At 42.2% G+C, this 17,312-nt stretch overlaps 1 long non-coding RNA gene across 1 annotated transcript; it reads right to left on the bottom strand.

Annotated features, from left to right (window-relative positions):
• Positions 1-12,142: 12,142 nt before the first annotated feature.
• LOC127301794 (uncharacterized) lies at positions 12,143-15,485 on the bottom strand. The gene is made up of 2 exons (XR_007852465.1): positions 13,062-15,485; positions 12,143-12,968 (listed from the first exon to the last, which is right to left on the bottom strand). It is a non-coding gene; the product is annotated as an uncharacterized lncRNA (long non-coding RNA).
• Positions 15,486-17,312: the final 1,827 nt, after the last annotated feature.

The raw sequence follows: 17,312 nt of genomic DNA, 5'->3' as shown, positions 1-17,312 counted from the left end.
ATCATACGGAGCTGTACCTTGAACTGGGGGCTTAACCCCCTCAAGAACCTCTTCCTCTTTTTGTCCTCAGTGTTGACTTCTTCAACAGCGTACCGGGACAGTTTTGAGAATTCCCTGACATAAGTCTGGATGGCCTTATCCTTCTGCTCGAGACTTTCGAATTCTCGACGCTTCAGTTCCACAATGCTTTCAGGGACATTGGATTCCCTGCACTTCCTCGTAAACTCCTCCCAGGTAAACACTTTTCCAGCCGGATAAACGGCTACGATGTTGTCCCACCATGATGCGGCAGGTCCACACAACAAGTGTGTAGCATAACGAACCTTCTCCTAGTCGTTGCAACCAACAGTATTGAGCTTTCGCTCAGTGTCCATAAGCCAATCTTCCGCGTCCATTGGCTCGGGCACGTATGCGAAAGATATCGGCTTAGTGTTCTGGAAGTCTGCTAAGGTGACTCCCTGATTCTCGGGTCTCTCTACCCGGTTCTGTTGCAGCAGCTCCTGGAAGAATTTATTATGCTGCTCCAACGTTACACGTTGTCTCTCTTCCACCATCTGCATATACTGAATGAAATTCTGCTACGTCATGGGTGGTGGTGGTGGAAACTGATTCCTAGCTGCTTCGTCAGCCTCTTCCTTTTGCTTCGCTTCGCGCTCCATGCACTGCGCTTCGGTCTCCTCTCCTACCGGTCCCGACATAACCCCCTAGTTCTGCAACACAAGATGATACTCATAATGACTCCATGCGCAAGTTTTCTGAGCTCAACTTTGTGCACAGAACTAGTCACGCAATGGAAATCAAGAAGCAAATCCAAATCATACAAAACATATACCATGTATATACATACTTAAGTGGTCTTATTACAATACTCAAGTCGATGTGAGTAGGCAAACTCACTTATTAAAGTATATGTACAAATTTCTACAAATATTACACACTACAATACACGTGGTACTTGTGTATTGTAGTTCCGCCTTCCTTGGTGGACTCTAGTCGGTCTTCACTCCCGATACATCCCAGGCTTCCATCCGGTTGAACGTGTCGTCCTCCTGACAAAACCTGGAACATAAGGTCTCCCCGTCGGCTGGTAGTCGGAATCAGATGATGATCCTAGGGAGAAATCAGTGTTCACAAACTGGTCATTAAGTGCATCATAGTCCACCCATCGGGTGTACTCCCCTGTAGCTCCACCATAGGTGTTTCCAACATTCGTATCCGACTCAACCTGTGTCGGATACCCTCCAACTTCTTCTCCATTCCACGTATAACTCTGGTTCTGGGTTGTGGCATCCTCATTCATCTCTCCGTCATAATACACTGAAGTACTATGAGTTCCAGTATCAGACCCCCAACGCCAACCCGTGGAGTTTTCTATAGGAGTCTCGGAACGCTGATTGTTTCTGGATTCCTCTCCACCCTCATATCCTTTATAGGAACTACTGAGATAGTTCCCAGGTGTAACGGGTGTAGTTTCACGCTCAAGAGGATCAATACTAATATAGTCACCAGCTGAATAAACTGGTGTGTGCACCACATTCTCCATAGGTTCTTCCCCCCTAGTCTCCTCCTTGGGTTCGGTAAACTCCTCTAGCATTGTATCAATTGCTCCCGTCAAATGACGGTTCAACTAAAAGAACAATGGTAGTAAGTTGCGGCTATTGTCCATGTATTTTGCAGCTTCTGCTGGTTTGCGTTTTGCATATTTGAAGTGGTTAAGCATGGGATCCTCTTCCTCCTGCATATGAGGAATGTGGGTGAATTCGGAACCCATAAGCTCTTTCGTCTTATGCTCCCGAATATCAGTTATGGCTCTCATAACGGCTATATGGTAGGCTGTGTTGATAGTTCTGGCTTCGCCTGCTGGCATTACTACGCTCATTCCCAAAGATTCGAGAAGTCGTAGCCCTACCCTACACTTTGCCAATACAGTACCATCATAGTACATGTATTTCTTTACTTGGATCTGGGGATCACACCCAAATTCAAGTAACATCGCGCGTAGAATATCTGCAAGTCCTCCTTCATATTCACTCAGTGTGGAATCCATCACTTTCACGTTTCGTCCCGGACGTGAACTTGCCATGGTTGGCTGTAGAAATAGAAAGATTATAAGATTAGTAATAATGCATCATAATAGAGATAATAAAGAATTATCGCACTAAAAGATATGATTGTTGTATTCTCAATTGAATATACACCATATTTTTAGAGAATTCTTTACTAGTCCTATTTGACTCCTAACGTTCTGTCCCATTTACTAGGTTCCAACCTAAGGTCAAAGCTTTTGCTCTGATACCAACTGTGGTGACCCTGCATACCACTGCATGTTGTAGTATGCCAGTCGTTGATATAACATTCACGAAGTACCATTCCGCAAATATTACATCCCTCAGAGTAGTACAACAGAACATAGCAGGTCCATGACTCATTCATTTATTATTACAAATATCATACACATATCGTCTTGGAGCTCCTCTTGGGTCCTAAGAGGGATACTCCTGGGTTCGAGGCGAACCCAACTTAACTTACAATATAGTAATCTCATTAAGTTATACATTTATTTCAACGAGCAGCTAAGTATTAAGAGTTCGGGCTGCTCGGCTACTACTACTACTCGATACGTTTAGGATTGATCTCCTCCGGAAGCCTCCCCGGTTCTGTAGAATATGAGGTAGTCTACGCCTTCAATACCTCCAGAGAGGTCTGGTTCTTCATAGCCGATGATCTCGGCTCCTTCAGGGTTGTTGTAGTCCTCCTCCAGACGATTCAGACAATCTAAGCAAGGGATTTAAGAGTGGGATGAGTACGAGCGTACTCAACAAGTTCATTATAGATAAGAGGTGTTTAATGCACTAGCTACGATACTAGACCAGAAAGTCTAATACCAATGCAGGTTTTGACAAACATTTCTTCAAGAGATTGCTTTTATTTCAAAGAGCTATGTCCGTCAGCCTTCACCGGTTTACTAGAACTTCATGGAGCTCCTTTCCGGCCGCGTTCGCAGTTCCATATCCCGGAACAGGGAGTGACAGGTCACGGTTCTTTACACTCTGCAGAGGTGTGTTGCTTTACCCATAAGAGATCTTAACCTTGGTGCCAACCGGGCAGCTTTCCCGTCCACACTTCCTATGGTGTGAGGCCCGGTATAAGGTCTAGCCAATCATGTTCCTCCGCTACCTCGAACACCCACCCTTTGTTGCATGCCCCTACCCTGGGTCCACGCCGGTCCCATTATTCCCGTAGATTTCAGGGTGGACCCCGACCACGACGTCAATGTAGGGCTCTACCATACATTCCTACGCCGGTAGCTGCAACCCATCATAGACCGCAATACCGTGGGGACTTAGGACCCCCCAGCCTCACCGCTTGCTCCTTCGGGCGACAAGTGTACTACGGACTATGCCGTGGGGACTTAGGACTCCCCAGCCTCACCGCTTGCCCCCTTGGATTACAAGTGTACTACGGTAAAGCGCATCCGTTGATGAACGAGAGGTGGAAACACTTTTGACTACTCCGTCCCACTCCGGATCTTATGGTTAACACGGGTATTACGGCACAAGAATCACTGGCGACATTTGTTGTTTAATCCTAGATGGATATAAACCCTTGCAATGGAACCTCCACCATATCAACACAATCCATGGTTCCATTGCCAACCACATAGTCATATTCATAGTTATGAAAATAGTGGTTTTGGTTTTTATGCAATAGTGATAACCATAGTACGTTGCAAGTAATTTGATAGAAATACTCAAATGACATGAGCAAGTGATGAACTTGCCTGAACACTGCAAAGTTCTGCAGTTGGAAGGTGTGGACTGACCCTTGTCCTCTGTTTCTGAAAAATAGCATCATTGTCCGATAAGGGCAATGGTTAAAGAAGCAATTATGCATGATTCTAGTTTTAGGGTTTGTCCCCCCTTCCGATGACATTATTATTTCATGTAAGAGGTTAATACTAAGATTGATTTGGAGATACTCTGTTTATAGTAAATTACAACCTTGAAATGTTGTCAAGGTGTTTTTAAAGTCCAATTGCATTAATGGACTTATTTTCATTATTGAAAATAATATGTGTGATTTAAATAATCATTTAAATCATCAAATTGAGACTTATTCTTAGTTGTCTTCAAAAATTCTCTTTGATATTTTATTTAGATAGAGAATTTTATGCTGATCAATTTTCATATTTGAAATTATTTTTTTAGAGCTTTTAAACATTTATGGTGTAATTTCAAAGTTCCTGGATTTTAAAGAATTGTGAAAAGACCATTTTGCCCCTGGGCCCCACCTGTCAGGGTGGCCCAACAGGTTAGGTCGCACCCGAGCCACCCTGTTGGCTCGGTCGGCCCACTCGCTCGCTCCTCTCTCCTCGCACCGAAACCCTAATCCCCTCGCGTCTCTGGCGATTCCGTGGTCGCCGTCGCCTTCGCCGAGATTCTCCGGCCATCTCCGGCCAACTCCGGCGACGGGATGCGGCGGATCTGAACCGCCTCACGACGGCGCTTCAGGTCCACCGGCTCGATCTGGACCTAGTCCCCTCCTTAAATGCTTGCTCCCATCGTGTTCGCCCGCACGGTGAGGGTTTGCTCACCGGCGCTTCTGGTGCCGTGACGCCGCCGTGGGTGCTGCCGTAGGTGCTGCCGTGGGTGCTGCCGTGGGGCGCTCGCGCTCGGCGACGCTAGGCCAGGCGCGGCTTGGCGCTGCCGTGGGTGGCCCGTGCCGCTGTGCCGCCATGGCACGCCTTGGTGCTGCTGCTCCAGGTATGTGCGCCGCCTACTCTTCTTCTACTTGATCTACTTCTTCTCCTCCTCTTCTTCGTCTAGTTTGGTCACTGGCTTGCCGTGCCTCGTGGAGGTACGGCCATGCCGTGATGCTGCTGTGCTGCTGTGCTGCTCATGCTGCTCTGCTCCCTTGGCCTTGGACATTGTTGCCATAGCCATGCCAGAGCTTGTGTTACTGCTGTGTGCAGCCCTGCCATGCTATCCTTTATCCTGTGCAACAATTCCTGGTCTAATTGATTGCTATGCTTTCATTTCTTGCTTAATTCCCTCTCTGTGGCTCTGTTCTTGTTACTATGCTCGCCAGATACTCAAGTGTATTCATATAGGCTTGCTCATGAGCATCTTGTAATGCTCATGGACTGCTAAATTGCTACTGGTCATGCTACAATTAATTCAATTGCTTGCTTAATGGCTCTGGTTGTTGTTATGGCTTAATTATATGGGTGTGCCATTCATGTCTAGCTTGATCCAGTGGTACATCATGTATTTGATGTGCTTCTGGATACAATTATAAATCATCCATTGCTTATCTGTGAAGCAACTGTTACTGAATTGGTTCTGTGTAAGTTATATGGTTCATGATTTGGTACTAGGTTGTCCCTAGCATGTACTGGCATGCTCTGGCAAGCTTCTGATGATCACATGATCATCAGTTGCTTGCATATGTTGCTGTTGTATTACTGTGCCTCACTATTGCTCTTTCTCTGTGTTGGGTGTGCATCACACAGGCTTGGCCTGGTGTGTGTTGGTGCTTGCTTAAGCATCAGTTGATGCTTGCAGTGATCCAGTGGATCAATTGCAAGGCTCTGGTTAATCTATAGCTTGTATATTCATTTATCTGTGTTGTCTTGTTTGGCTGAGTGGATAAATGATGGGAACTGCTTGCAGTGGTGATCATCTTACAGTTAATTAAATTGATTTAGAGGGATGCCAACATCTGTTGGGTACCCTAGCTCCCTTTTGAACCCATCTGGGTAATGATATTTGTGCATGGCTTATCTGTGGAATTTTGTGAAGTGGTTGAGGTGGCCCTGACAGTAAATCATTGCTGTTAGGGTAGCTCCCACCTATGTTGGCTTTCTGTGGTGAATAGATGCTCACTGGCTAATCACTTGATGGATTTCCAGTGGACTTTGATGTTGACAACATGAATAGACACAGAGTGTCTATCAGTCTGATGGCATTATTAGCTATAGGTGCTAAGTATTGGCTAGGCTAGCTGTGTCTTCATCTCTTGCTGGATTTCTTCAGTTATGCATTGATTTTCATAGCTGCTGTTCCCCATAAGATGATTTCCTAATGGCCTTTACTACCTTTGCTTGCACCATATGGCTTAGTAGCCAGATGATGACATAAACAGTGTATCTACCCACCTTTGCTTGTGTGTGATTGGTGCATATGCTTATTTATGAGCAAGACAGATGCTTGCTCATGTTGCTTTGTGTATACCTCACTCCAGCTCCTAGAAATGTTGTTGATGTAGAGGGTTTGCTTCTGTGATGATCTTATGCTTGCCCTGCTCCTCCAAGCAAGCCTGTGGTGCTGGATTCAGTTCTGTGGTTGTGAAGATTTGTTGAACAGCAGTGGCTGTTCAACCTGTTCTTGTGTTCTTGTGCTGTTCTTGCTAACTAGCTACTTACCCTGATGTCTGTCGATGGATGAAGCAATGGGCTAGGGTTTTGGCTGTGAAAAGCTTATATGTGGCCAGCCAATGCTTCCCTGGTCGACAGCTGAGCTTGGCATGTTTTGGTGACTCCCCTCTTGCTGTGTGTGTGTGTACTGCATGCACACAGCCATGTGAGCAGGCTGTGTGTGTGTGTATGCTGATGCTGTGCACTTGGACTTGGAGAGGATCAGCTCGGCTGATCTCTGTGCATATCCTCCTTTTTTCCATTTCTTTGCTAACCTGCCAAGTGGCAATGCCACTTGGCATAACTATTTGTTTTGCTTTGTTATGTGCAGGTTTCAAAGTGATGATCAAAATGAAGTTCAAGGTCATCAAGCACAAGCATTCCCTAAAGCTTATCTTGTAGTTTAGGAAATTCATTAAGCTGTAATCTTCTTTCTTTTTCCTTTTCTATTTTTCCAATTCTTGTAATGTGTTGTAATATTCTATATTTCATATCTGAATATTGTAAAGACAATGTATAATGTGTGTTAATCAATAAAGCTCAAGTTTTTCTCTAATGAGCTTGTATTTTTATTTGTATTGATCATAATGTATATTATTTATATTTAACTAGATGAATTTCCTCATAATTGAATTATGGTTGTAATATTTAATGTTTGAATTTGAAATTCAAATTCAAATTTGGTTTGAATCCAATCATACAACTTAATTTAGAATTCAATCATGCAACTTAAGATTGTGATGCATCTTCTCTTCTCTCTTCTCAAAACCCTAATCTGGTTAAGTAGGAACAAGTTCATCGCACTCTCGAAACCCTAACCCTGTAAGGTGTCGAGAGAGAAACCTGTTCCCCTTCGATGCAGTTTTGTTTTAAAAACGCGAAATTTCCCCGTAATTTGCAATGCAATGCACATCCCTTTCTAAAACCTACCCCTCGATCGTCTCTAAACCTGGGACATTACACTCTAAAACCCTAGTTTTGTGTCACATATAATCATGTGAGGTTTACTTAATATATAGAACCCTAATAATCAACAATTGAATGCATGCTCAGGATCTACTATCATAAAACCAAGCCACATGAGCTTATCATTTTATGTCTCTAGTCTTGATTAAAACCTATATGATCCACTAGTACCACCTAGGTATAAACCCTAACTTGTGAATTGGGTTAGTACCATTGATCACCACTCATATATACCATATCATTAAGATCAACCTCAGCCATCAAACCCTAGTAGAACTATAATAATAAACCCTAGTACCAACCATGAGTAGCAATTCACAACACATGCTCCTATCCCACAAAACCCTACTTAAGGATCATAAACCACTTAGCTTGGAAACAATTAGTGATTCCCTAGTGAAACAAATAGGAAGTTATAGTAAACCCTAACCCATAGTATCATCTTGAACCATCCTTGATATGATGTCTAGGAGAAACCATAATAATAAACCTACTAATACTTGCTACATGTAGATCACTTCTACTTAAGAACCAACTAGCCCTATTAATAAACCCTAATAGTACTTAGCTCATATTTAAAATAGTTCTTATTCTTATTTAACCTGTTCTTCAAAAGTTATTCTTTTGAAGTATAGGATAAGTAATCATCAACCATGTCCTGTAGAACTTAAAACTGACAACTATTCTTGTATTGTTATGCAACCATTAATCCTTTGTGTGTATGATTGTTATGATGTCTTATATCACTTGATTATGATGCTAATATAACCAAACCCTAATAAGAACCTTGTTTGAGAACCATCCTAAAAGTGCAACACACCCTAAAGAAGTCTTTACAACTCATACATCCTAAACCATCGAGGTTACGTTACGCTCGGGACGATTGCATTTCATATTATGCATTATAGCATCTTTGCCAGTTCTTTAAACATTGTCCTTACCGGACGATGATGGTATTTCAGCATTTGCAGTTCTCACGTATCGAAGCTTTTGCCTGCATAATCTTGCAGTCAAGAAAGGCAAGTTCATCGCTTGCTCATGTCATTTGATTATTTGTATCAAACTATATGCAAAGTACTATACTTATCACTCATGCATTGAAAAGCAAAGTATTATTTTACAATTATGAATATGACTATGTGGTGGGCAATGGAACCATGGTATGTGTTGATATGGTGGAGGTTCCATTGCATGGGTACTACTAATCTAGGACTAAGTACCAATGCCGTCCAGTGATTCTAGCGCCGTACATATCGCGTTGACCATAGGATCTATAATGGCTCTGGGGAAGTTAGCTGTATCTTTTCCCTTCTGCACGCCAACGGATTGGTAGAGCCGCGGGGTGTTGGAGGCACTGCCGTAGGTTGGGATAGCCTTTTAAATCCCCATCCATTAGTGATGTTGGGCTCTACGATCTATGATGGATTGTCCACAGTGCACCGTGAGTAAAGCCGTATTATCGGGAGAAGCCTACTGGGGGTGTACGGGTGGACAAAAGGGTGGGTTTGCAGTCGCGGAGAAGGCGGTGTGGACTTGGATCATACACCTGGCCTCACACCAAAGGAAGTGTGGACGAGCATGCTACTCGGTTGGCAACAAGGATAAGTTCTCTTATGGGAAAAGTAACGCACCTCTGCAGAGTGTATCAAATTGTGGCTGACACTCCCTGTTCCGGGAAGGGAACTGCGAACGCGGCAGGAAAGGAACTCCACGAAGTTATGGTCAACCTGTGAAGACTGACGGGCATAGTTTTCAGAATAAAATAAACCTTTTGAAGAAATGTTTATGAAAACTTGCATTGGCCTATGACTTTCTGGTCTATGGCTGTAGCTAGTGCATGATACACCTATTTCCTATTATGAACTTGCTGAGTACGCTCGTACTCATTCTATCCCATTTGAACCCCCTTCTTAGATCAAGGCACCGAAGGAGAAACTACCGTGGAACTCGAAGACAAAGGAGTCAACTGCAACAAGATGAAAAATCCAATCAAAGAAGTCAATGGAGTCAACTTCTGCATCAGCCATTATGGAAACCTAGACTAGTAATAGAAGGGAACCTTTCCCTAATCCTAGCACCTAAATAGTTAGATTTCTATAGCAAGCCAAGTAGCTCTTAAACTTGAGTTAGCAGTAAGATAGTCTACGAGTCGTTCTTCTGGAGCTTTATTTGAAGTTTTACCTCACTGTAAAGTAGGAGGTTGTGTTGATCTTATGTAAACAGCTCGTGTATACTTCTATAGACATACCTTGGACTCGCATATGTTTCTATTGTACCACTCTGAGAGATGTAATATGAGTGGAACGGTGTTTCACTTGTGTTATGTCAACGACTTGTGTACTACACCATGCAGTGGTACGCTGGGTCATCACATTTGTCCATACCAACTATTGAGCACGGTTGTTACCTAGCTAATAGTAATTCTTCGACGGAAAATATTGGTGTGTTCTACGGTACCATTGAAAAGAAAATATACTTACTCCGTCGTCCGTGCCTCTTTCACATGAGAATAATACTATTACCTTCTTCTATGGTAGATTAAGAAAGATATATTTATTCCATCACCCGATGAATCTTTCAGCTAGGAAATAAAAATACTCCATCATCCACCGACTCTTTTAGTCGAAGAAAATATTGTTGTCTTCATTCCGGTATTTCTGAAAAAAACTTACTCCATCATACGTCACATGTTTCAACCGGTTGGCATTGTCCTCGCTCCAGGCAGTGCAGCTACTATGTACTGCTATTGGCATAGTACTCTCGTTATTTTTCCGTCGACCTACCATCGTATGATGTTTTTTGTCTGTACTACCATGGTTTTTCATTGCATCATGATTAGTGTTTCCCTCTTTTCTGATTCCTTCCCTTTAACCACCGAAGAAAAATCTAATAACAAAGGGTATTTTAAGTTGTTTCAAACAAGTAATATTTCACATTTTTATCCTACATGTATTACCCCGATAGAGGAGTTTGACCCTTCCATTTCTATCTCTTCTTCCCGGAATTGAAATCCCTATTAAATAATATCTCATTTGTGTTTTTTTTCAAAGAAATCGCTATACTTTTTCCAGTGATACCTATGGAAGTCGGAAAAAAGTTCTGAACCATGGCGCTACAATACCACTACGTTTTTTGATCATTGCTTCCACACCAATACTTATGATATACTTTAGTACTTCGAAAATAATGTAACAAACAGTCTAACGGTCAAGGGCACGGCTCTCGCCGCTAGGATAAACCTCCTAGTATCACTTAAGTTCGCTGGTGAAATGCAACGCGAGAAGGAAAAAAAAACACCACATGTAATTGTGAATAATATATCTTTGCTATTTGGACAATACATTGGTGAATTAGTGGAAAAGAATACCACCTTCGAAATTGTGTGAGAAAAAGAAGACAGGCGTAAAAATATAGAAATTAAGGAGAAGAACAATGCTAACATTTGAAATTGTGTGTAGAAAATAGGCATGTGTGTCGATAAAAGTGTTCCAATTTTCTCGCAACAAAAGAAGAAGTTTAAATAATAGCATTCACATTTAGAAAAAAGTAGAGCCAAGCGTATATGTCATACGCTGAGGTAATCAGGTGACAATGATTTTATGCTTGATCATTTGTTTAGTTGCTTATCGTGCAGTGCCGCACAATCGGCCACCGTCTCACCAATTTGTGTGCTACGCTAAGAGCACGTATGACTAGTCATGTCCCTGTCTTATAAACAAGCACAAACTTTCTTAGCCTCTCGATGTGGGACTAAATACCCCTCAACAGGCCTCGATGTGGGACATGAATGGGCTGGCTCTTGGGTTCGTGGAGTATCGGGACGCCCCTGACATCGCTGGGCTCGCACACGTCTCTCGCAGGGCCTGGACCCGCCTCAGGCCCCAGCTCCTCTATTTTACAAATTTAGTAACATTTTCTTAAATAAACAAACATGTTTTCCGTATATGTATGAACATTTTGTATCATGTACATGGACATCACTTTTTATGATATATGAACAATGTTTTTTCTATTCATGACAATTTAAATTAAATAGTTATCTTTTAATTTTGGTAGGTTAGTAAATATGGGTTCCATTATACATACTTATATACATTTGTTGTGAACTATATGAGTATTTTATTTTCATACAATGAACATATTTTCAAAAATATGTGAACATTTTCTTAAATACATAGAATTTGTTTACATGTATGGGAAAATATATTTTGGTATACGTGAACTCTCCTTTTTTATTTCATATGTAAACATTTTTGTATTTCAAATTAATTTATCAATTAGAAAAGGTAAATATACATTTCTTTATTTATAAAAATATGGAAAACAAAGAATAAACTTTATACTTGTTTAAAAGGGCCACATTTGGCGTGCCCCATGAAGAAAAGCTTGAAGTGTCAAGCGCCTTATTTGATGCAAAGGGCGGTAAACAGGAGCGCCCCGGTTTGGTTTGCAAGACGGGATTTATCTTTCCCGAAACACAGATTTATAGGCGAGTTCCGCATCCTGGGCGTCATCTTTGGTTCCTCAAGTCTTTTGATCATAGTGCTCTCCCGTCATTCTCGAAGTTTAAATGATTTCCTATTAGATGTTTCGGTACGATTTTGTAGAGAGAGTCTCCCTCATGAATTTGGAGTTGTATTTGCAGGGTTATCAGATCTCAGATGTAAAACCTACTTGGCAAATGTTTGGTATAGTCATTGGCGTCGGTCTACATTACCCTTTCCTGAAGGACGGAGCTGCATGCAGGGCAACGGTGTCAGATGACATCAAAGGATTCTGAAAATCTTTTACTAATTTTGCACTAATCATTGTTTTATCACTAAAGATGACACCATGCTAGAGAGGCTGACCCCATCATATTATTTCCCCAGCTTCCTTTCAATACCCTGTTCATTCTACTTTCTGCGATTTTATTAATGCAGACAATGTAGTCGTTTTAGCTAGCACTCTAGCAGTTGGTCCTAGCTGCTACGGGAAAGCAGCAGGTTTAGTGACAAAGTTTCTTTTTACAGTTACCACATGGCCCTCCACAGCATACCTGACTCTTTGACGCCGAGAAATTGGGGCAGCACCAGCCGTGAATTTTTTGAATCCTCAACCCCGGGCGATGGATGGAGCTCGCAGATAGCATGCAATGCAAGCACATGGATCGCCAGTTCTCCGCCATTGAACTGTTGAACAATCCGTTCACATGATCGGCGCTGCGTCTCTTTTGCGTGCCATGGCCAAATGTGGTCATCTTCAGGGAACGATGGCCATCATCATCGTTGTCGTCATGGTGCGGCACACATGCGTGCATACGAGTAGTGTCGACGACAGTCGGACAGTGGGCGGGTGTGCACAATGCACAGTGCACACTATCTAGATAGGTCCGAGCAGCAGCAGGGCCGGGACGAGGAGGAGAGCCATGTACTGTACGTGTTTGTCTTCTCCCTGCAGCTTCACTTTCGGAAAGCATCTTTTAACTTTTTTTTCTGAACAAGAGCATCATTTAACTAGCTCCTCCATGCATGCCCATGCATGCTGGCAACCGTGCCAAAGTTCTAGGCGCAATATCTGAATTACGACAAAACATATATAGCCGGCGCTGCAGAAAGATTATTTTGTGTGGATGTTAGGTATAGTAGATGCTAGCTACAAGTACATATACAGGGTGGAATTAAATGGAGAGCAATGATACCATATCTGTTTGCATGTTAGTCTGATGATTCTGTTTGATTGGAGGTACCAGTTTTTTGCCTTGACAAGTTCCAAACGATCGATGTCAACGCATGTGCTTGTCGGTGTCATGCATGAACTGTCATCGCTTGTTCCAAGCTATATACTGTATACATCAATTAATTTTCATTAGCGACACGAATGATGAACGCTAGCTCTGCAAGTGGAGTGGAGTATACAGTATCTCACCATCAAAGACCGTGTACTCAAGTAGTTATGCTACACAATATATACAAGATTTGTATATGCTAAAAACGTATGAAAATCAAGTCCCTCTCCATGAATGATGGACGCTATAGTGCTGCTATAGCATCTCACCATCAAAGACAGTACTCCCTCTAGTCCAAATTACTTGTTTTGTTTTTAATTTAGATTTAAACTAAAATCACGACAAGTATTTTGAATCGGAGGGAGTACTCAACTAGCTACAGCATATGCAAGATCAATATATGCTAAAAGGAAGCGTATGCAAATCGAATCACTCCATCTTAATTATACTATGTATGAACATGTGTTGAACTAGTTGCACTGAAAGTTGGATCCAGAGAAGCCGAAGCCTCGGTTCAGTGATTAGTTGGGTGATTCTACTTCTATCCTGATCCACCAAGGACCAACCATATATAGGTTTGATGCCATACATGTCTCATTGAGAGTAAGAGGATTATTCTTTCGGCAGGGTTTAGGGTTTTTTTTCCTCCTTCGATCACTTCGACAAATTTGATGCCTAACACTTTGTCCTAAGCATAGGGCCGGTGTCTGTGTGGTGGTGTGCATGTATGTATGCGTGCATTTCATATTCGGTATTTCTAAGAAAAAAACGATTTTTAATTATAAGTTCAATTGTTTTGGTATACAGAATTCAATAGTAAGTGTATCATATGATTGTATATGTCCATCTATAATCGTAAAAGGCAAAATAAAATGGTAAAACACTGGTGGCCAATCTGCTTTCATAAAGCGTCACGAGAAGCGGTTCAAAACTTGTAGCTTTGAGACATATGGAAGTTAATGCAGATCGAAGACCACCATCACCAGCATGTACTACGTAGTTCTGTGATTTGCAGATGGATGGAACAAAACTCCCAGAGAGAACAGGCAGTGATTGGGATCGATCGATCGCACGCCGTTCAGATGCAGCATGTGTAGCAGTACGGTGCATGGCATCTCTGTCTTTCACAACAGCCACGTGAGCCAAGTAATGAGCCTGGCCAGCCATTCCTTTGTCATACATGAGTGCCGAGCCATTCCTGCTTAAATGCTTGGTCAGTTCCTGTCCCTAATCAGTGGAATGCCTATAGCTTCTTGTAAGATAATTTGCATGTATTATTATGGAGTAATTTTATGAAAGAGCATTTTCACTACTGCCATGTAACGTGCATGTGCTTGCTGGATAGCAAGGGGTGGAATTTTCTTGTCCTAGTGATCTAAACATTCATTGTTAAGATTATTTGATGCCAATGCACAAATGCAAGAGGGATGGAGTCATATGCAATTGTATTCTTTATCGAAAAAAATGTGCCAATGTATTACTGGTGTGAACATACATGGCTAGGTGCATGGAAGATGGAACTGGTAGTACAAAAGTCGATTGGTTCAGAACCGGTGAGATGTAGACTTCACACCACACGTCCACAGAGTTCATCGTCTTTGCTGCTAGCTCTTCTACATCGTTTCTCACATGAACATATGCGGCTAGCCTAGTATACTGCATGCCTGGTCATTGCATCATTCTTGACGACATACTTACAGAAATGAAAATCTATTGCATCTACAAATACATGCTTTTCCATAAGCAAGATGCAGTCTGTTAATCAATAGAAACTTTATGCAAAAATAAATCTGCACATGTTGTGGTCAGATGAATAGGAGGAGGAGGAGCTGAATAGCTCATATATTCACTCTCTAGTAGATGGCATATACTTACTCCAGAAATCAAACCTTGCCCGCTGGAATTGTCATATGCATGCATGAGGTGCGCGTACTGTGTGCAGATGTTGGTTGAAGGGATTGAAGCCTGGTCCGAGATCACCAAATCATACACTCCATATGTACACAAGATGGAAGCATATTATGCATCCATGTGTATGATGTATGTGGAGACCTTGAACCAGACAACAACCCCCTTAACCTAACTTCAACCGGCTGGACATGCAGTCCAAACTCCAAACTACTATAGCTTGCAGTCCAAAGAGACTCGGCAAAAAGATGTAGCTACTTCACCGTGGATGGATGAAGGGAGGCAAGGCAAGAAAGCTAGAAGAAGAAGATGGCAAGATATAGGCGAAGGAGAGAACATAAGAACTGGCTACTAATGAAGAGATGAAGAGTGGGAGCTAGGACCGGGGGTTTTGAAGAGGAGAGGGAGAGGGAAAGAGTGAGGGAAGGGGCCATGGCTAACTGGCTGTGGATGATGGGTCACTGAATTGCCATTTATTGAGAGGCCAGCCATTGGACATACACGAGCTGTGCACTGATAGCCACTGCAAACGGACTTCATTGCTCGTGGTACAGCCTACAGCGTCTGTGTGCAAGTGTGGGGGTGAAGACATTTTCAGGAGCTAGCGGCAGCATAGAGCGCTACCTCTATAGTCTATACCCGTAGTATTACTTCAGTTGGAGCAGTTTTTCAGGTTTTACTTTAGCATTTTCTCGTTTTTGGTTGGGACATGCCGTCTAAGTTTGACTCCGAATTAACACGACTTTTACTTTGTCAAAATCGTGAACCATTCGGCCAACCTAGATCCACATAGTACACATCCCAGAGTTAATCAAGGGCCTAGAAAATTGGTCTGGAGTTAATATAAGAGTAGTCAACTTACAATACAGTTAAAGAATAGGTTGACTTGCTTCCTTTCCACCTAAGATGATTTACTCACGTGTAGGAGAAAAGAAAATAGAAGTTGTTCATTAGAAGTCAAACTGTACAAAGAACGAAACCTCTAGAGTCAACCTTGCTGTCTTTCTACGCTAGCTAATATTACAGTTTTTAATAAAAAACCGTGTGCATCATCATGATGCAGAAGCCGGGGTTAAACTCCCATTTCGAAAGAAAGAAAGCTATTGTATTTAATAGAGTGAATTCGACATTTTAATTCATGTTTGTAAATTTTGTGACACTATCACATATTACTCCAGAATTGTTAGTACACCGTCTTGGGTTTTACTCTTTTAAAAAAAAATCTCCTCATTCTCGCCGGCTAGGTCCACTTTTCAGGTCGGCATGGCTGGTGTAGGATACCAACGGGAAGCGTAAACCAGGTGTGCATATTTTCCCTACTCACACGACCTGGCCCGCTTGCTCGCTCGACTTGCTTCCCGACTTGATTTGACCCGCTTCCGTGGTTTGGTCAAGCCAAGCATGCCTGCTTGTTCCTATAAAGCCAAGAGTAGTGGGCAAGAGGCGAGCAAAGGGAAAATAGCAAATATCATCACGAAGGAGTAGTCTGGCTGATCACTAGCGGTGATCGCCAGGTTTCCACAACTAGTCGGGATTGGTTGCGGGTCCGGTTGTGCGGGTAGGAAGGGTACCCTCAACCAGCTATGCTTCCTATTTGGCATCCAATTCGCTTGTCACGTCGTCTAGGCAGCAGCCTATCGGTCCTATTAGAATCCTGGAAAGTTATTAAATAGGGTAAACCTTGTCACTAGTTTATGATAGTACGTAAAAGATGGTATTCACTATTATATAACTCTTGGTGTAGAGTAAACTTAAGAAGTAATCATGTCACACGATGGAATTAGATACTTAGAAGTCCCATTGATCATATGAATTTTATTTCATACATTATTTCTCATGGGTAGTATTTTTTCTAGAAACTTCTATCAGTATATAAAATTGTCCTGATTGAGACTTTGAGGGGCATGCTTTTTAACTCAAGATCTTATATGTCGTGCCTTGCTTGACTTGCAAGGAAATGCTTTGCATGGCGGTTAAGCTTTGCTTTAGTTCCTGATTGCACAACTTGTCTTGACTCATCTCACTCATGTGCATATATGTTCTTTGTAGTATGCGTCTATGTGATGCATCAAGTTATGGCGGTTAAGTCACTTGCTAGGACTATGTACCTAGGTATACTAGATAAAAGTGTTAGTCCCTTAAACATCTTGTGTCAATCATCCGAAACCCACCAGGAGGGCATTAGATGCACTCTCAATTCTCTCTCTCAAATCCTCACTGTGGGAAACTCGAATAAAGAGTGGAAGGTGGTGGATT

This window comes from Lolium perenne, chromosome 5 (genome assembly GCF_019359855.2).
Source record: "Lolium perenne isolate Kyuss_39 chromosome 5, Kyuss_2.0, whole genome shotgun sequence".
NCBI classification, from domain to species: domain Eukaryota; kingdom Viridiplantae; phylum Streptophyta; class Magnoliopsida; order Poales; family Poaceae; genus Lolium; species Lolium perenne.
The sequence above is the reverse complement of the archived record's forward strand: the minus strand, read 5'-3'. Positions and strand labels throughout refer to the sequence as shown.